General features: G+C 42.8%; 1 long non-coding RNA gene across 3 annotated transcripts in view; it reads right to left on the reverse strand.

Moving 5' to 3' along the window:
* The window catches only part of LOC129209341 (uncharacterized), a 69,478-nt gene extending 68,680 nt beyond the window's left edge, over positions 1 to 798 (reverse strand). For all 3 annotated transcript variants that reach the window (XR_008578047.1, XR_008578046.1, XR_008578048.1), the window contains exon 1: positions 561 to 798. This is a non-coding gene — a long non-coding RNA (uncharacterized LOC129209341). The remainder of the gene's footprint in view (positions 1 to 560) is intronic.
* Positions 799 to 22,193: the final 21,395 nt, after the last annotated feature.

The raw sequence follows: 22,193 nt of genomic DNA on the forward strand, positions 1-22,193 counted from the left end.
CATTTACCAGGAGTTACAGCAAACTGCGTGGTGAGACATTCACCCTACCCTTATATGGAGAAAATAAAATGCATGAGGCATGAGGCTGGAAATTGTTAGCAAAGTGTCAGCATTTAAAGGCAGGCATTGACCATTATATTAGATTTAAATTGCGGGTAAAATACTACACTACACAATTACAGTACTCTAAACATTGAATGAAAACCAGTTACTTTTACTAAAGTAGGAGTATAATCAGCAGTCACTCCTATTGGTTTATTGAACATATTTTGGGGTCCATTCCAGCTGTCTTTATTAGCTCTAATGCAAATGATTTTTACACTGCTATTTTGCCAAGCTCTGGTAGCTGTAGTGCTGCAAACACACCCCACTGCTTTGTGTCTGCTGGGGATTTACTGACAAATATGATAGAGGGTACATAAAATGAATAATAATACAAAACTACCACCATGCTAGAAAAGGAAAACTAACGGGGAAATTATACTGCAAGCGTTAGGAGCTATTCTATGGTTTCATACAGTATAACTCAAAAACAGACAAGTTCAAAAGTAGATACATACCAGGAGTCGCTCCGATCACTTCCCCACAGGGAGCTGCATCGTGGCCAGCACAGCCCCACATCAGAGTCTCCCCTGGGTCCTGCCCGACTGCCTGCGAAAGCTGGAAGGAGATTTGGGGAGGACAGAGCCTGCTGAGAGCCGGGGCTCAGCAAGAGCAGGAAGAACCTGATGGAGAGGAGGACAGGCTGGACCAAGCCGGGACTATAACAGGTGCCTGAACAGGCTGAGCTTCCAGCATGGGAAAAGGTCTGCAAAGACATGAGGACTGAATTTTATTCAAAGGCAACATTTCTGACTTTGGAGATATCCTGCACAGGAGAGGTACGAACCTGATCTCTTTGAACAGAGTGAGGAATGACCTGGGTATCTAGCTGCATAAATAAATAACTGTAAGGTTGAAAGTAGTAGCAAGTCAAAGGGAGGAGGCATTGATTGGGGTCTGAGGAAACAGGTCGGTCGTATCTTGCGGGTGAACAGAATTGATCATATAAGAAATTTGCTGTGGCTCAATTTTCAGTAAGAAAAGTCAATTGTGTCTGTGGTGAGAGTTTTGCTGAAGCAGAGGAAGCTGCAAAACCATGACGATGTATGGGGGAAAACACTGTGGGTAACCAAGTCTGACAAGGGGATTTCCAGTGCAAGAGAGCGGTGGGTGTTTTCGTCCCAGTGCTGGCAGAAGTAACTTCATGGTATGGCTGAACTGCCTGCTAAGATTTGCACGCTGAGAAACTTCAGGAATCTGAGTGCTAGTGCAAAAGATGTGCCCTCATGTTGCATTCATGGCAACACCTGGAAACATAATATTCAATTCATAAGCAAATCCTGCAAGTAAGCAAGCAATAGAGATTGAGCAAATAGCTTGTACAGACAAGCTGAATAAAAGTACAGTGACCAAACCTGGAGAAAATCTCAAGGAGAAAAACGTATTTGTTTAAATACAGAATAAGATAAATTACAGTGATACGTTTGGAAGCGTTTTATAGAACTATAAGAAATACTTAGGATATTTAGACACAGTGAGGGCAAGTTACCTGCAGGCTTTTGACAAAATGCAGAAGAGAGCCAAACTCACTTCAATCTCATCCTGCATAGCAGTTGCAGGATGTGGACTGCATCTGCTCCACATAACAGCAAACAGCTTGGGAAAAAATTAAGTCTAGATTTCCACAGAATAAATACACCAGAATAATATTCTGCCTTTAAATACCTTAAATTGGATAAACAATACCCCATGGGTAGAACCTATAAAAGGCCATTCCTGCAGAAGATGAACTCTAGAAAACAGTTTTAATTAAATCTTTCCAAGGACTTCATAAAAATCCAGGCACAGCAGCAGTGCTACACACAGTACTTCCATGACAGCCCTGAGCTATACAATCCAAAACGGAGGAGGAATTCTAGCACATAATACTTTTTTTTTTTCCCTAGGTATGCACACACAAACACATCATTAGTTCAAAATCAATGCACAAGTGAGAGATGTGATCAGAGAATTACATTTATTCACAGTAGCACAGAGAGCATCACCACGGACCTAAGGCAGTTCCTGAGCCACCGACGAGAGCAGCGCTGCAGTGGGCAATTGATGCTTCTGAACACAGAGGAAACCAATGCCTGCTGCTAGGTGATTATTACCAGCATTTTTTCAGAATAATGTAAGTAAGCAACATTTTAGGTAGCACTATAATATCCACCAGGCATAGTATTTGCAAAGAGATAATGGAGCAAAATGCATATCTGAGGAACCTCTGCACCGCCCAAGGATGATGCTGGGCAAGCATCACATCCCTCCTGCAGCAAGTGCTCCTCAGTGCCAGGTGAGCCCAAACCCAGGCGGCCAGCTGGGAGGAGTCACAGGAGACCATGTCCCCACGTCGGGCAGCATGGCAGGGCCGGGAGTGGGCCGGGACACGCCGGGCGCCGACCAGGTCAGAGCCACATGGTGCCTCAGCCACTGCAGTGCTGCTGCACTAAGGCATTCAGGATAAACAGCAACACTTGCTCCAGGTTCAGCCAAAAACATATCCCACCAGAACATAGGCACAGCATTTCTGCACCCATGTTGTTTACAGGAAGCACTGGCAATCACAGAAAGCTGGTTAAAGGTTGACTGGCCTTTTGGAGAGCGCTGGAAATCACCCTAAAGCTCTGTGCTGTATGTATAGGTGATGAGCTAAACCAAGAGCAGAGGGTGTCTTTGAGAAGTAAACAAACAACAGTAAAAAACCCCAACATTATCTTGGGTGAAAAATCCAATCTAATGAGCAGCCTAAACCAAAACAGCACACAGCCCCACCAAACCACCAGTTTGTCGATGATTCCCCCTCTTCCCTGCCTCCTGTTCTAACAGCAATGTTTATTCACATATAGTGCTTTATAAGCCACACATGCAGCCAGCGCAGCTCAATGTAGCTCCCCTGCCAACAACACATGGCAGGGCTGCAAACAGAACTCAGCAAGGTAAGATCAGTTTAGACACACTATGCAAGCATTCAAAAATTAATGCAACTAATCTTCTGGTTTCACCTGACAGGAGGTAAATTATTGATCTTTGCAATATGAAAGCACCAAAAAGAACAAAATCAGAACCACGCGCTTTCATGTGCGCCCTCGCCTCCTCTTGTCAAACTTAAAACACAGTCATATCCAAAGGGCTGCAGGGAGATTTGAGAAACACATGTTCTCCCTGTACGATTTAATCATGGTGCGAGCAAAAGGCAGATGCTCCAAGAAGCTGATGGTTGTGTTGAACAAGAAACAGCATCACCTGAACCCATGGCACAAGCCGATGCTCACGGGAATACATGCAGGGAGCCTGGCAGTTCAGGCTATCAGAGCCTTTCCTTAATCTTTAACACGCAATTCAGGATGTACAGCCCTACAGCCAGATCTTACGTACCTGAAAGCCTGGTACAGTCACTGATACATCGCTGGTGCTCCTCATTCAAGAGGTGAGTTTGCTTTATAAAGCCAACATCGTTTTCCTCCATTTGCCCCCCTCTCCTGGCAGCTCCCTACACTGCGACATAAAGCAGAGCTCCTCCAAAGCCACTGCAGAGGCTGATGCTCCATGGGACAAAAGCCATACTGCACAGCAGCCACGCTCCCCTCACATGCCACCACAGAAGTGCAGTGTGGGGACTTCCATCCCCAATGGGCGACATATAAGAGAGGAAAAGAAAATAACCCTACCAATAGTGACTGACATTTTTCCTAACTTCTTCATCGTGGGAAAAAGAGCAATTCCTCCAGAACAGGTCCTTGTTCCACGACCCTAAACAGAGAGCATTACATCAGATTACAGAAAGTCATGTGGTTTGGGTCAGCATCTGCTGATATTACCTAAAAATAATGATTTTTTTTTTTTATTCTTAGATGCCTCTTCCACTCTGCACACCACACAGACCACCACCAATTTGTTGTATGAATGAAACAGCTTGAATGATCTTAGACCAGGAAAGGATTTCTCTGAAGACCCTGAAACTAACAGGTTAGAGGAAAAAGAAAGAAGGATAATACTTCCCATTCAACTCATTTTGCCTGTCTTTTAAGCCTATGAATTCCAGGTTACACCTAACCTTTTTGTCTAACACAGCACTGTGTCTCTCCAGTGCATTTTAATCATATCATAGAATATGATAGGTCAGTAGAAGTCTCACAGCCTCTACCAGGTGCTTTGTGCACCTTCCACAAAGCCCATCACCACAGGAGGCGTGTTACCCAAACCCTGCATAAAAACCCCCCCGTTATTCCAAACTTGAGCTGTATATTTAATACTCCATACTCAACTACATCCCCCAAAAACGATCCTGCTCTTCACTGGAAAGGGATAAGTTTTCCTCCCTGCGCTGTAAGGAGAAACGCTATCCTGCATATTCGGTCTCCAAGCAGAGTTTGAGCACAGGATGATGGAGAACCTCAGTGTATTGCTGTGACATGATCTTTTTTCCAAACGCATTCAAGAGTGAATTTTACATTTTATCAAAACATTGCACATTACAGAGCACAGCCACAATTTCAGGAGCAAACCATACTATTGAGAACTTTGCTTAATATTTATCCTAAACTTTTTCTGCATTTGCCTCAGGCCCTCTTTCTTGTCTATCGCAGATAGTGAATAATTCCTTTGTCTTTTGCACTGTTAGTATCTTGAAGACATTATTGATTAGGAATAGGCCCTTTAGGTCTTTCCAGGTTCTATACATCTCTTGGTACCATTTCCATCAAGTTATTTTTTCTGCTGTTTTCTATAGTACTGCTTTCTCCTCCTGCCTTTCCAAAAGCTAGAAACAGGGGAGTTGAAACTGTTAATGCTCATCTCCTCTACTTACCCTGGGATTTCTGCTAGCACTCAGTTTGAATATTGGTAGTAGTTCACATCTAACCGCTACACTACGATTGCTTATTCTGCCTTCAACATGGTCACGTTAACCTGCAATGATTGTTCTAAAACAACAGTTCTGCTCAAAACTTCCTTAGTAATGTTACGCTGGTAAAATTACTCTTAAAAGCAAAAAAGCTTCTTTGTTTTAGGAGAATTTATAGCAACAGTGTTCATTATTATTCTGGCAGCTCATCCCTTAGCAACAGTCTCACTGCAGCCCCACTAGAAAGACTAATACATTTTATTTATTTTATATTTACATTATATGTATATAATTCCAGGAGGAATATGATAGACTAACAATTATTTATTCTTCTCTTGTTTTGCAACATACCAAGTTCTTTCCCCTTTAAGCTTTATGTAAAAGTATTCTTTCTTCTTTAATCTTGATTATTATCTTACTTGATCATATCCCTTATTCTCAGTATAATCACAATCCTTCCCACCTCAATCCCTCTTTTACCCCTTGCTCCTGTACAGCATTTGCTTCTGAGAACTAAAGAGATGGAAGTAGATGAAAGATAGGCTTGTGTTTCCCTCTGTTTTTCTTATTATTTTATCAGAAGCTTATCATTTTTTCCAAGAATTGAAGTGGCACAGAGTATTGTCAAAGGCTAAGAGTAGTAATCTATGATTCTGTGATAGTTTATCTCATTTTCACCTCAACACATCACAATTTACTCACGTGCCATCTACTTTTAGCACATTTTAAATAATATTTTCTATGCCCCGAACAACGTCCTGGAATGACAGCAGCATCTTCACGGACAAGCCTACCACAGCACCCAACGGTTTGCACTGTCTGTGCAACTCTGTATCGGCAACATCCTGTGTTGTACACCCCACCGCCGCCTGAACGTGCCTCACTGACCACCTCAGCATTGCACTTCTCCTGGAGCAGCTCTCTCAAAAGGCGCTTGGATTGCATTATGTCCTGGAGAAGGGCATTTCCTTCCAGACAAGCTCAGCCTTACTTCCCTGCTGTCAGCAGGTGCAGCAACTTGAGGATGCAGCTTCTTAGCCACTGGGCGCCCCTGCCACAGAAGTCACAGAAATCGTATATCGCTTCTCCCAGGAACGAAAAAAAGTGTCTTTTTTTCCTTTAGTGCTATGTAGGATTTGCCAACGACTTACCTGGAGGGGAAGTAAAAGCAAACAAATCCTGAGGCTATTAGGAAGCTGGAGTTTCCTCCGCTTACTCTGGCCAATATATCCCCATTTGCACAGCTTCGTTAGCACACATGTATTTGGAGATTTTGGCATGTCTATGCTCATAGGTAAAACAAAGAGTACCTTTTCCATTGCCCTTTAAACAGCAGAGACTGGTACAAAAGATTTGACTTCTGTAAAAATCACTATCCTGCATATTAATGCATAGTATTTTATTACCTTTAACACCCCAAATAGCTACAATAATATTGACAGGCACCATAAGGTGTCTTTTTGACTATCACACTATAAAATAATTCTGTCTTTTCATCCATGTTTTACATGGCCTGTGTTGGCAGGAGCTAATACTTGTATGTGGATTAACTGTGCTACCTTTGGCAGTTATCACATAATTACTAGAATATTCTACCAGAGATGCTAATGGTACTACTGTGTTTTTGCATTGTTTAAATTAAAACGGGAGCCTGACATTGTTTTCCCCTAGGTTCTCACTGTGATTGCCGCTAACTTGTGTTGTTAATTAATTATTAATTGCACCAAGATAATGCAAGGAACATCGCTAAAAAGTTGTTATTAAAAAGTCACCATGGAGTCATTCTTCTAGCTGACCACTGGCTGTCCAGAAATAAAGCACAGTAAAAAAAGTTTGAAAGTAAAATTTTGCATATGAGCTGGAGAAAAACCCATAACATCTTGCCTATGCTAAAAATACATTTGATGGATAGTTCAAGTATTTCTTTGTCTATAAAGATATAAAGATAGATATAATTTATTTTACAATGTTAATACGAAGTGCTGAGGACATCAGCCTCTGTCATTATTCAAGGTATGCTTACCTGCAGCTGAATTAAATCTGTCAAAAATTCGCAGCCAGTACGTACAGCAAGTCTGTAATTGTATGTGGGGTCAGATGTGTCAGTCCAGCATCCCTAAAGTGCTCTTTTTGAGTTCAAACGTGCTATTCCTTATAGGAGTGGTATACTGGAAAGAAGTTTCTGTTTGTAATCTTGAGGAACAGGAAGACCCTCACACTTTCAGTTACACACATGCTGTCTCAGCAGAAGGCACTGTATTCAATGTACTTTGCTAAGGTTTCTGCCTGTTTTAAACCAAAATAGAAGGCAACTGGATAATAAAGTGGCTATTTAAAAGAAATATTTTTTTCACAATCAGACTCACAAATCAAACCGCACCAGGAAACAGTGTAAAAGGAATGGAAAAACCCAATCTCACAGCTGCCGGCAGGGTGACAGCCCTGTGCCCCTCGGGGGGGATGGCCCCCAGGGCTGCCCACCCCACACAGTGTCTGAGCAGTCACCTCTGCCCGCCCACCACGGTGCCATCCTACCTCAGCCCCGGTCTGCCAAAGCATTTAATATGAACGTATTATAATCTTCAGATAAATTATTTACTCTTCTTAAAACTGTACTGACAGGCTTGTGGCAATATACTCCAGTCCATGGGTACTGGAGGTCAGTCAGAGACACCGTAAAGCCCATGCTACTCTACCACAGCCTGTCAACATGTCTCCTTTGGTGTGTTCATCCCAGCTCCCTGGACTTGCACACAAAGAGTCTGGTTACCAAACAGATCCCCCCTCTCTCTGCCCAGATTCACCAGGTCATTCGAAACCTGCACCGCTGCGTTCCCACCACCATTGCTGTAAGTGCAGCTTTGGTGCGTTGCGCTCTGCTACAAGCACAGGGTGGAAAAATCCACCTCAACCAAGTGCCCGGCAGGGATTTGTTCAATTGGTATTTTTAGCAGAAAGCACTGATTTGTTTCAGCACCCGCCATAAAAGAACATGGTCACGTCATATGCAGACCATTGCTTACTCAGAGGTGCTGTGCCCTTGTTAAAGCTTTCCAAAAGGGAAATGGCTCCACGCATGGCATTGTTCTGCTGTCTCCTGAACAGCCTTTAGACTCAATTTCATTTTAGCTGAAGTGTCATCTTCTGCTGGCAAGAACTACTATGGAAAGAATTAACAAGATCCTATGATTTTTCTAATGACTTAGGGTTGATAGTAAAAACCTCAGTAGCATTAGAATCACTGTAGCTTTTGCAATACATGTATGCATGTAGGTTAGAACAGGCATTTGTAAACAGTCCCTCTATGTAATGCATGACAGTTGGATATACATTTTCTGTTAGTCTTAGTTAAGATTACTTAACATTAAAAAGTTCAGAACTTGCTTTCTAGAAATTTTTGAAAACTCAACCCAATCACACATCTGTAAAATAATTTGGCGCTAAATGGAAGATTTCACAACTGTTTTCTAGTAACCATAACAGATACCAGCAGGAGAAAGAATTATGGGGGAGGCTCTCCAGGTGCTTCCATTAGAGACCTCAGAAAAATCCAGTTTGATGTCAGTGGTGGAGGGTTTGGCTTTAGAGAACTTTTATGTAGATGTGTAGTGGTGCAGTGAGCAAAACATAAAGAGAAGTAGAAAATTCATAAAGTAAATATATATGTGCAATTAGACAAAACAGTTTCTGTTGGTGCCTTCTGCATAGTAAAAGGAAATCCTTCCAACATATTGATTGTTTGCTTATCAAACACCAAGAGCAAACCTTTTGCAGGTGGCTGGGGGTTGCTGGCAGCAGGGAAGGAGAACAGATCTGCCGAGGTAGCTGTACGTGGGGAGATGCCATGTGCTGCACAGGGGCTGGAAGCACCTGCTGCAGGGTGCTCTCTGATGGAAACCCTAATGGGACATGTTTAAAACCTTCATACAGAAAGCCAAGTAGATAATAGGTGTAGCTTAGTTTATGCACAACTCAAGGGTTTGCACCACCAATGTGTAGCACAGAGGTTTCACTGCAGGCAAAGCTGACTGTTTCTGTTTGGTGATAGGAATATCCATATGAAAGCAGGTCAACCAGCAGTTAGAGCACAGCTTGGCAAATTACAGATTTTATGACATGTTTTTAATTTGATTTTTACTTCTAAAGAACTTTCTGGTGTGCCAAGTACAAGCCAAATATTATCTATTAAACAAAAGGGGGAATATTTTGGCTAACATTCTTTTACTCTCTTTTTGAATGTCAGCACATGTCCCCCTGGCAGATTCCATAAATTCAAGAGCTACCAGATGGTTGTGTAACAGTGATGCCCAAAATACACTCTAGAAGTTAAAGAATCATAACAGAAGACAATGAGTGGGTAGCTAAGAGACATGAACATCTACTCCCAGCCATCGCTTCCATTAGGTGGACAGAGCAATTTAAAACAGTGCCAAGGATGTCACCTGGAAGAGAGTAGAGCACAGCGTGCCCTGGTACGATGTGCCACTGCAGATAGCAGCACGCTGCAGATAACTGCTTGAAATGTATGTATTTTAGAAGAGCCGATTTTAAAATCAAGGTAATGGAAATGAATAGAAAATGCCAAGAATAATTTTCTTGCAGTATTTGCCTTTGGGAATGCTTTATCTCCACACACAATGCTCATTTGGGTTTTGAAACTTCGACACAGGGTTTTTCTTTATTCTTAATTAGGCATTTTACATATCCCCTCTTCTGAATCTATACTCAACTTCTTTTATGGTTAAGGTTTTTGGGGAGGTTTTTTGGTATATTCAGTAACTTTCCCACTCAAAAGCAGTGTTAGAAGAAGTGTTCACAGTTACAGGTGTGCAATTCAGCCATCAGGGATATGTAGATAACAAATTATCCACTTTCAAATTTTTCCCCATCTAGCTCATAGCTGCTGTACAAAACCTTGCCTGACAATGGTATTTTTATGAAAGCTTAACTCCCGTCGACAGTACATCATTGATTTAGGAGATGTGCTATAAGCGAATATTTATATCCTGAATTTCTGAGAAAAGAAAACGTTATTCAGGAAAACCGTATATGATAACATGAGGCATTCTTTGGGAGAGGGCAGCAGTACACGAGTTACAGTCAGACGCCACAGCTTTTACATAAAAATATGGAATTTTCTTTAAGAGGTGTGAACAGTAGGGCACTGAGTGCCGAGAGAGGCAAGGGTATAGTAGTGGTGTTTGTGAATAGGACACTGCTAAATGCTGAAGCCCTTCAAGGGCACGGTGCAGAAGCGCGTGTTTACAGGAAGATTTCAGGCTTGTAAACAGCAGGGCTTTAAGCAGGCGGAGAAGAGTTCACGTTCCTGAGAAGGGAACGCAGCACAAAATGTCCTGCTTCTTCGCAGAGAGTCACCCTGCTTGTGGCTGTCTAAAATTAGAGAGACAGCCATTATTCCAACAGATAATCAGGGCTAAGAGCTTTTTTAGGGCATCTCTTGACAGCATGAGGGCTGGTACAATTCGGCATGTCGGTTCAGCTGCACCGAACATCTGAAAAGGCCAAGTTACAGTTTTATTTTTCCTCTATATTTCATTACAAAGATACTAACAGTATCAACAGGATTAATTTGCTGATGGGATTAAAGAGGTGTTAATGCCTTCTAATGAGATCAATCACATTCTGAAAAAATATGAAACTTTATCCAGAGGAAGTCAAGGGAGTGATCTGAGAACAGGCTTAACGCGAGTGCAAAATTTGGTGTCCGTAAAAGATTTCTTGCAGAGGTTTTTAATTCACTTTAATCTCCACAGAGTAGAGTCTGGAAGTCCATTAAGGAGAAAACTATAGCATTCCAGTTTTGAAATTAGAAGGCACCACAGTAATTAATGTTCCTGCATCAGTATGTGAGGGGAGAGCTTTCAGTCACCCTGCATTTCCAAGGAAACAGGATGCTGATAGGGCAACGGCAGAAATGAGCTCACTGAAGTAGAGCCCCTGATAACGGCAGGTACCTGCTCAAGTCCTTGAAATGGGCCCAGCACTGCTACACAGCAGCATTTTGGGTTGCTTGAATTCACTGGAAACATCTCTGCTTCCACTTTGCTGTCCAAGACACTGTCTCCAGCAAGTAAAATGGATGATCGAAGAGCAGACACCACAGTGAAGTATAACATGTAATCTGTACCATACAGGATATGGTAACGATAAACATCATATGAAGAATAACACAGAAATCCCCAAGAACCAAAACTGTGTAACCCAGGATCAATAAATAACAAAGAGGGAAAATACTAGTTGGCAAGCATGCCTGATGAACCATAAATTAGTCATTAAACGTTACAAATTATTCAACAACTTTCTAAATTATTTACATAAGGTCTTCCTACAAAAATCCATGCCTTTGCAGTCCAAATTTGAATATGCATCAACTAACCAAAAAATTACATCAACACAAAAAAAGTCATTCTAAACCAGAGCCATTTTTGTGCTCTAGAGCAGTAATTTTTCCTTTCTCAGCACAATATGGATCTTGCTGTATATGTTATCATGAACACATTGATTCAAAGTTTTCACAAATGTTGATTCAAACTTCAAAGCAAGCATCCCGTTTCCTACGATTTCAGAGGATTATAACATTCAGAGTTTTTTATTCCCCAAATTCACTGACTGCCCCCTCCACTTCAAGGAAGCTCAGAGGACTCTGTAATTGAGATAACAGATCACCCAGTCCCCCTCTCCCTGTGCAAACAGATGAGTATTATTTATCTAGACTGCTCTTTTTTACTGCTATGACAAGTTTAGATTTTGCACATTGACTTCTAAATTTGCAGTTCGACTGAGAATAGCCATTTTGAGTAGGAGCCTACACCATACTCGATTGCATATCCCACTCACCAAGCGCACGCTCACGTGTCCGACAGATAGCAGAGCCTGGTGTACCAACACACTGTCCAAACATACCGACACAACTGCACTGCAGCCACCCTACTCTTACTTGCAATCACCATCGCTAAAAGAAGTCTGATTGCATTAACAAATGCCAAATGCCATGGGAGATACTGCAGCAACGTTTCTCTCTACTTACAACAACAGGAATAAGCCCAAGGAAGCCACGTAGTTAAATGGGAACGGACTCGGTAGGAAAGGCAGTTTTCTGAGCAGCAGCATCTGAGCCAGTGTAGCTCCTTGCTCCTCCAGTCCCTCCTTGCTGCACCCTCCCCGTCCGCCCCACCGCTTTCTACTAGTTACCACAGTACCCAGAACGGCACGGCGCTCAAGGAGCAATCATGCCAAAATAGTCGGTCACGTTTCATGTTTCTTCCTTTCTGCGCCATCACAGAACGCCTGTGCACATGCAGAAGGATAGGCATTCACCCCTTTCAGTCCCAGGGCAGGCAGGGGACGTTATTCTGTGGCCACAGCTCTCCATCTTGCAGCTGCTTCAAATTACACTCTTTCAGGTGGTCTCCTCCATTTGTACCGAACGAAACCCACTCCACTTTTTCCAACCCATGCTCCTTTTTTCTCCAGTCCCATGGCATTCCCCGACCTAGCTGCAACTGTACCTCTCTGATTCCTTGCATCATTTTAATGCCATGTTCCTTTCTAACTTTCCTGGGTGACATCTTCTTTGATTAGGACTGCTGGAGCCTGATGAAGGCAAACAGGATTATTCAAGATAATTAGCATTTCTATAGGGCACTGACAACTACACACAGATTTGAAACCCGGAATACAAAAGAGCAACACCAATTACAATTCTAGGAGGATTCTCATTCATTATCATGTTTACTTGCAAACATGAAATTACTGATGCCTGGATTAAGATTAGAAACAACATGAACTGCTATAACAAACAAAATCCTTTCAAGTGTATTTCCCACACAGTCCATGCAGTATCTCTTAAAATATGAAAAATGATAGTATCAAAAATACTGTAATGGAGGGCATTTTTTCTTAAGAGTAGAAATACAGCTATATAGAATAGAGAAAATGGCTTATGATAAGTTACTTAGATTTCTTGCTAGCAATATACTTTTAAAAAGAAGAGGCATAACAAGCTGTAAAACAATGTATAATATTTCAATTAAACTTCAAAGTTCAACTACAAAATTCAGAATCTTTTTTTTTAAAAAAAAGACAAAAGGGTCATAAGCAGACTTCATCTTATTTCATAAAACTGTATTTGAATGATAAAATTGACCTTAATTGTTAGAAGTCAATTGAAAAGATGATTTTGCTGTATGCCAGAGGTTACAGGAAGGACCCAGTGTACCAAAGGCATCAAAGTTGTACTTCACCCCTACAAAGACAGTACTTTTTCCTGCGTCAAAAACCTGAAGGTGAATCTGAGTAAGAGGAAAAAACCCAGCAATAATTAGCAGCATTTAGTAAGTCAGAAACAACAAACAGGAGCCAAGCGAAGCGGGGGTTTCCAAAAGACGCATATGGCGCGCTTTCCTCTGACAAAAGGCCCCACAAGCAGAAGACAGTAACTGTGAGCAGTTAAAAACCCACCACCCTCAGCCTTACAACCTGACAGTGGAACAGATCGCAGGGACCTAATTAACACACGTGGTAGGAAATACATTTGAAAATAGGAGGGTTAATTGAAATCTGTTCATTCAACCCCTTAGAAGATAGATTGTATTTTTTCTTTAAACACAGTTCCACAACGTCCCAACTCGTGACCACCCAACTCATCATCCCCAGGAGGACCCACTCACTCACCCCAAAATGGCTCTCGCACCCTGGATAAATTCCTGACAGCTACAGACTCCTGTCCTGCCTGGCTTGGCTTCACCTACAACCAAGCCTGAAAACAAATACAGACATTTTTACCTTTCTTCAAAGTCTTTCTTCATTTGATAAAGTTGATCCAAGGTACAACATACAGCTCTTTTGAGGACTGGGACTATGATGTCCTTGGGTTTCCAGTATTGCGGGGCGGGGCCGGGGGGAGGAAAGGCATTCTTTCCTTTTTCCCAGCCTGGTTTTTTGTCTCTGCAGATGAAAAGCCGCTTGCCCCCTGCTCCGAGCCCCTGCAAAACCAAAACCACGGGGTCTCAAAAGCCTTTGCTAGGGGTCTTTCGTGTAATACAGCAAGGTAGGAATTATTACTAACGTGATGACAGCAGGAAAATCAAACATCACAGCGGTGCAACAGACACAGTAAGGGCAATAAATACAAGCAAAGCAGTAAAGGGCCTCCGCACATACGCTGGACTTTGGTTTGTCAGGCTCTCAGGGACCTTCCCAAAGCCCAGGGAGAACGGCTGCCCCAGGGCTGCAGCCCCCCAAATGCTGGTGAGAAGGGTGCAGAAGACTTTGGGAGGGCTGGGTTTTAGAATATGATTTTAAATTAATTTCTCTCTCTATTTTAGGACATCTATGGAAGAGTAACAGCAGCTGTACAGCAGACATGTTTTTGAAGAGGAAGTGAAAAAAACCAACTTAATATTTTGATTCCAGACCTAAATTTAGACTGTAACAATTTTAAAGTGAATTCTCAAAGTAACGAACTGAGTTCTTTCTCACCTCTTCTTGTTTACAGTCTCATAAACTGGGATCCCACACTACCAGTGTCACACAGGATGTCATTTTTTCTCTTGGCAAGTAAACACATGTGAAAGAAAAGGCATTGCATTTATAATGACAGCAACAGAACTTGCTAACATAGTTTTTACCAGGTTTCAAAGGGACAACTTCAGCTTTCTGATGTACAGTACAATGTCTCTTAGATTCACGTGTTTTTCTTATTTCCACCCTGCTGAGCACAGTTTAAAATGCAGAAGCAGCATAATTCAATATTAGACTATTTCACAGTACCACATGAATTCAAAACAGAAGAAATAACATTAAAAGCAGTGAAATCAATCAAATGAATTATCTGAAAATAAAATTAGAGCATAAATAAAACAAAAGTAGGTCCAGGAATAGACAGACTGTCTCCTCTTTTCCTCTCGGGACCGATTTCTTTTAGTATGGCTTCAGTCACTTGCCCTGACATTTCCTCGGGCTCCCCGGAGCCCCTCGCGAGCCTGGGTCAGGACTGAGCTCTGTAGTTGGAAGATGCTTCTTAGCATTTACTTAGCAGGAAACAAGGGAAAAACAGCCACATTCTTAAAACATGTGATATCTGTGCATTTCATGAGGATTTTCTTAATCTTTGTTTTAATACGTAATTAATTTTCAAGCATGTTTTTTAATCTCAAAAACACATTCCATCAGGACTTATATATATTAGCTCTCACCCTTGATTCTCCCAGACTTTAGTCTTTCTCCTCTCCAGCACGCTGCCAGCACCAGACTGCTGCTCGCCTCCTGCTCCTAACTCAGTTTCCTTGATTTGAAATAATTTCTCCCTTTCTCCTCAGATATTATCTATAATGATTGATGGTCAGTAGCTGCTCTGCTCCTACGGCAGCTGGCAGGAGGCAGGGAGAGGCAGGGCTGCTGCGGAGTGCCCCGACCTGTGGTTTCACTCGAAACCCAGCACCAGGAACAGTTAAAACCAGACCCTGAAGACAAGCAGCGAGGGGTGTCTGTCAGCAGATCTCCAGGTTTAAAAGCGAGAGTCGACAGCATGAGTTTGGCGAGCTCCTTCCAGCACAAAAACGAAGTTTGTGGGTTTCTGCCCTTCACCAGGGTGTGCGTCCTGGTTTGGGGGGGAAGGAATCAGGAACACATTAGCAAAATGCTATAGCAAAAGACAGAGTGTGTCACAAAAAGGAAAGAAAAGTGAGAAAAGGAGTTATGTGCAAAGGCAACCCTGGAGAGAGCAAACTTCTGTTTCTCGTAAGAGGAACGAAAGGTTATTGCTCCTACATGACAAGAATAGCATTTTTAGCATTCCTCTTTTCAATAATAGCAGCTAAATTCTCACAGGATCCAATGTTTACACTCACAAAAATCAATTTTCCCCTTTTATTAAAAAATTATGTACAGTAAATTGCCGCTACAACACAATCTACATTGTTTAACATACCCTGCTTTGATTTACTGTTCCATTCATAATCTGCTGATGATTAAGCTTCTCAAAAACAATCCACTAGCCTTTCTAAGTGATGTCAAGTTGTTTGTTTTTAATCTGCTGAAAATCATCCTGTAGACAGATGCATTATTGAAGAATTACATTTCAATTTATTTTCATGCAGTGCCTGTGATGGGCATTCGGATTAACAGAGTACGATAATGCTGCTTTTATGCCTGTATCTATTCAAATCAGAAATTACCTGCATACACTGTCTCTGATGGTGGTCAAAAATTGTACAAAGAACTGAGAATAGTGCTTCTTAATATCACACAGCCCTGCTGCTCATCAATGAGTCTTTTTCTGTTCTAATGCTTTTGTCATGTATATGAAAGTCATTATGTAGTTTAGAAAACAGGAGATGAAGTGAAAGAGGAAGATCAGGGACCTGGGATGCATTAATATTCTACCAGCGTCAAAGATATTTCCCTCGAGGGGCTCCTACAGGCCACACTGTTATTACAGTGCCTATCCATTATCTTGTGCTGTACTTGGTATTAAGACAATAATGGAGAGAATAGGATTATGTGCAGATGATAGGAAATGCGAAGGCAATTCAGCAAGATAGGAAATGAATGGAGACATGATTCTTTCATCGAAGCTGGGGATGGTTTAGCATAGGGTAAGGGAGAAGATAAATGAAGCAAAATGAAATCTTTACAGGTTAGCTGGGGTAAAATGACTGTTTACATAGAATCCAATGAGTTTAACCTTTTTGATACAGAATATCGCAGCATCTTTCTTTAATGCACCAGTGTATATCCCTTCAGAGGTCTGGTTTGATCTGAAAACTTACTCAATACACATGGGGAAATGACCAGTGTTAATTTGATAGAAGTGGCCTTATGTAGTGGATAACCCTTTAATTCACTCCAAGAAAGGGAAAATTCTGATCACCACTCCAGATTTCTGCATTTCAACTACAGGCTAGAAAAATTGTGTCCTGCCCACTAAACAGACAGACAGAAAACGAATAAAAAAAAGCAATAAAGAAGGATCGAGCATAACTAAGCGAAACACTGATTTCACATTGAAACGCTCACATTCTGTTTTACTATTGCACACCTTTTAATTCCACGAGCACAAGCTTGTGGCTAATAGCAAGTAACAAAGGCTAATAATTTTAGGAGGCCAGCAATGCATTATGATAGTGATAAACAAAGACAGGACCAGATTGTGTCATTTACAGACATTTCTCTGGCTTATGTCTGTCATTTTTTTAATTAGGATAAATCACACACATGCATTTGCGATAACAGCGCAAAGCCAAAAGAGATCATTTTTGTTCCCTAAAGTACAACTGTAATTTTATTCTTTCTAAGCAGCGCTTGAAGGCTTTTCTTCGGTTAGGTTAAAACCCAACAAAGTAGATCAGCAGCACGACGCATCCAAACAAAAGCGGACAAAAAGGCATGGGGGTACCTCTATCACAAACCTTGCGGCACACACGCTGCCCTTGTGCTGGGTGGTGGGAACAGCAATGGTTTGCAGTGCAGCAATTCACGTGCACCTCCAGCACCGAAATGCCACCCTGCACACTCCGAGTCAAGCCTGGCATCCTCACTAACTTACTGCCAAGAGATGAAACACGCCTGTAAGCAAAGCGGAGCTCCCAGCTTACTGCTATTGCTGCACGCTCTCGCTGGTTGGCCTGGCCCTACCTCGGGCGCCCGCTGGCCGCACCAGCGCAGCTCCATGCTGCTCTCTGCTGCTGCCTCCCACTCACCGCCTCCACGCCACCACACTTCCCCACTCTTCCCTTTGTCTCCAGCCCTGCTGCTTGTCCATCGTGGCTTAAATATTGGCTTGCCTTGGCTGGTGCTGCCGGCTAAGCCACGTGATGTATTGATCCCAACTGCTGTTTCCGCTCCATACCTGATCTCCCTCCCAGCTCTGCGATTGTCCCTGCCAGTGACTGCCGCCTGCCAGGCACCGGCTTTTACACCCAGCGTAATCACACAGCAAGGCTTTCCTCAGCTCCCCACAACCACCTCCAACCTTCTGGGAACTCTGTCACGACAAGGTCTTTCTGTACTTAAAGTCCGCAGGCCAGACGAAAATTAGCATTATGCCCCAGAAAGTGCATGCCTGTACATGGCACTGCCTGCGCCACTGCCTGGGCAATGGCAGAGAACTTAGCTTTAAAAAAGCTGATTTCTGAGCTTTTAGTCACATCCCGCACTACTTCGTAGCACATCCTACAAGGGGGCAAAGCCATCTGTACAATGATGGTTGGACCAGGTGCCTGCAACAGCCCCTGTGCAGGCAGTGGCAGGGCTCAGGGAGAAGAGCAAAGTGCATCTCAGAGCAGAAACAGAAACTGCAGCAGCCCAGTAAAATTGGAACACACCTGATCATAGAATTGTTTTGGTTGGAAAAGACCTTTAAGATCATCAAGACCAACTGTTAACCTAGCACTGCCAAGTCCAAACACTAAACCGTGTCCCTAAGCACCACACCTGCTCCCCAATTCAGCTGGGCTGGGGCAGGGGCTGGGCTGTGCCTCCCTGCCATCTGCACCCAGACCTGGCACTGAACCTGCTCAACTCTCCTGGTCCCAGCAGTGCAGAAAGCCGGGAAGGGAGCTGCTGTGCAGGCCACGGGAGGAGAAAGGCTGGAAAGGGTCAAGTTTCAATACTGATGCACAGGGGGTTGGTAGCCCAGATGTGTCCCACAGGCACCAAATAGCTCAGGACCCCATAGCAAGGGGTTGAGACAGCAAAACTGCCCAGCTCTGAGCTAGGAACTCATCTTGTACCTTCCTTTGCATTTTTTTTCTCTTTCCCTGTGACCAATAGGTGCGAAAATCAGCCCGCTTGTACCTGTGTTTCACAGTTCAGCGGGGCCAGTGTGAGCAAAGGCACAGAGCATCCTTGCTGCAGCTGGGAGCAAGGACAGGATTTCCCTGGTGCCCTAAATCAGCTTTTCTCATCAGCTTCAGGTGCCAAGAAATATTTCTCTGAGAAGTGCAAGTCAGCAAACTTGTGGAATTAGGAACATACTCATGAATTTTACATAACAGACATAAATACGGGGAGATGTTAAATAGCAACAGCAGAGCTAGGTGTGAGGATTGCCCCTTGCACAGGGTGCTGAGAACTGTGCTGCACTGCTGGGGGCTCTCTGCTCACACCCTCGCATCAGGCAACATCACATACTCCAGAGATACCGCTAGAAAACCTACAAAGAAAACTACGCACCGAAGAGTAACTGTCCAAACTATATTGTGCAGCTGGCTGGTGACTTGAAGAATGTAAATATGTTTTAATGCTTCTTAACATAATGGACACTTATTTATATAAATGTCTAATTATGTTTTGAATTAACTAAGTATGAGTCTAGACTGTCCCATAACAACACATGGGGGCAATGAGAGATAATGATGCATTATATCCTTTTATCTTGTCGCCTTTTAATCTTATGCAATGTTACTAGTTTTTATATTACCAGGAAGAGTTAACAAGAACAGCCAATTTAATTAATCTGCTCTACTTAGTACACTGCTGTTTCTTCCTCAGCTGAGTGCAGGCTGACTTACTCATTTGCACTAGAAATTACAAGCGAGTGAAGCAAGTACTGCCATGAGTTACAAACTTTACCAATTTCTTACATCAATATCTTGTCAGAAGTTAAAGGCAAACAGTTGATGAAGCCACTTCCAAAAGATACGGATAGATTAAGCACTTTCCAAACCCCCAGTTTCAGTACTATAAGGTCTGACTGCTTTGAACGACCCAGAAGGTTGCCCTAGCATGGGGTCAGACCCACTGTTGTGGTTTTCTGCATCATATTTTATTGTCTGGTTTAAGAAACAGCTTAGGTACATTTCACCTGGCAAGGCTGACTAGCTCGAAATAGTCAATGCAACTTACGTAAGGGGAAAACCCCCACAAGTATTTCCACCCAAAGGCCAAGAGCTGTGCAAACGATACCACAGCCAACTTCCCACAAGAAAATCATGCCCGCGAATACAGATATGGAGGGCACCCTGTCCCCCACAATAAATACATTTATAAAAGCAAAGCCATGCTTCTCATAAATGGTGACCCTGAGGACAGCCATGGGCACGGCCCTGCTGTACCCCTCTCTGCCCCCGTCCGCCCACAGGTGACATGCTGGGGGAAGGGCTGGGCACCAGCACTGCACAAACTGTTCTTGTGTCCCCGTACGCCTCCAGCCTCTCTGGGGCATCGCTGGCACCGCCACAATGGGACTCCTGCCCAGCTGGTGTTGGGGCTCCTGCCTCTGAGCAGGATTCCTATGCCACCTGTAGCCTCCCACTAAAATATGGCCAAAGCTCTCAAGTCCTTCCCTGCTATGACTTCTGGCTGTTCAGGCAGGACAGGGTCCTTCAAACCAGGAGCAGACTGGAAAATCTTGGGAATCCTTTTGCTTCCATTCTCAAGTCCAATGCATATTCAAATTGGGTGGAATGGGGTCAGAGAAGTAGTTTAATGATTATATCTATAATTCAATGGCTACAATTTGCTCCTAACAAGGCAACTCCAGGCTTGAGGAGGTTGTTTTCTTGCTTGCTGCCCCCAAGGAACATATATACAGGCTAGAGAGCCAAGGTTTATGGGGAGAGGTAATATCTTTTATGAGACTAACTATTAGAGTTGGGGGAAAAAAATACACAAGCAAATAAGCCATTCTTTAGGTCTGAGAAAGAGCTTGAAAATTGCAGTAAAAATATGTTGGGAAGATATGTTCTGGGATGAAGCTGTTATATTATCAATTAGACGATATGAGAGGAAAGAACTAGCACCTCCGGTGCAGCAAGCGGCCCCAGCACAGGGAGCCACACAGAAGTCACTCACCCCGGTGGGACAGCAATGAAAGAAACACAGATAGTCGGACAGGAGGGAAAACGTAGCAAGAGGGGAATATAAAAATTACAAAATGTTGTAAACCAGCCCCTCTCTGTTGGGTCCCTGCTCTTTAGTATCTCCTAGAACAAGGAATTTTCATTTGCAGATTTTCTCTTCAGTTTGTTTTGTAAATGTGCTTTGAAAATCAGAATGTCAGAACAGACAGGTTTTGGGAAAAAAAAAAAGTTCATCCTGTGATAATAGTGTTTCTGTACCTCCTTGATTGCCTGAAGGAATTAATTGTGGTGTATAGGGCTCATTGAGTCTCACTCACACCATTTCCACAGACCCATCTGGTACACCAGGTAAAGCCTACCACAGTACCGGTACCTATGTGCAGGAAAAATAAACTGGACTACAACAAGACTATGCAGTACCGCTACATAAACTAAAATTGTGTGCTTATCACAAAAGTTTTTTCAGGTTTTTTTGGCTTAGCATTCATGGATTGAATCAGTGAAAAATAATTTACTTTTGATCTGTAGATTAGCTTTTTTATCTTTTCTGCTTTGCCTAATACATTCAAAATCATTGTGAACACCATCATAAAGAAGTCCAAAATATCTTTTAGTCTGTAATCCTGTTTATGGAAGATGAATGTCCCATTTTACTCTTCTCCATTCCAAAGCAGAAATACATTAAGTACACTACTTACCATTTCTAAAAACAAACAGCCCAGAACACCTTCAGGAACATGAAATAATTGCTAAAATACAAACTACTACGTATCTCAGCAGACTGCGCCTACCCGAGCTACCAGCTTTCCACATCTCTACCTCTGGAGGAAGAATAAAAATGTTTGGAAACACAGAGCAGGCAAGAAAATTATTATCTTAGATTACAGAAACTTTACTAGGTCTAGGCTAAGGTAAGGATTCAACCTTGTTTTGTTTGATTGGTGAACATTAAATGCCACCTTTCTGCTGACCCCAGCAACTTTCAGCTCAGACCTGTCACCTCATTAAGACGATTCCAGCATTTCCATGCACTCAGCTGCTATGGGCAGAGCTCTCTATAACAAATGACCACTACCTGTGTCCAACTCCCTTCGCTATAAGATACATTCAAAGAGAACTACAGACTGCATTTATTAAAACAGCTAACAAGGACAACAAAGAAAGCATAACATCAAGACAGAGCACACTTTACTAGAAATAGTTTGCCTCTGCTAACGTGCATCTGGTTCACAGATAGCAAACTATTAGTCTGATACACCTGAACTGACACTCCCACTTGTTCTAATTTCTCCTTTAATTGCTATGAGTTGCTGGCTGCAATGTGCCCCATCCAGCTGCACCCTGAGAGCCACCTCCTTTCACAGCAAGCATGGAGGATGCGGGTGGCTCTCAGACCTGCCCAGGCTCCCAGCTAGAGACAGTTGGAGAACTAGTACCTCTCT

The sequence above is a fragment of the Grus americana genome, chromosome 8 (genome assembly GCF_028858705.1).
Source record: "Grus americana isolate bGruAme1 chromosome 8, bGruAme1.mat, whole genome shotgun sequence".
NCBI lineage: Eukaryota > Metazoa > Chordata > Aves > Gruiformes > Gruidae > Grus > Grus americana.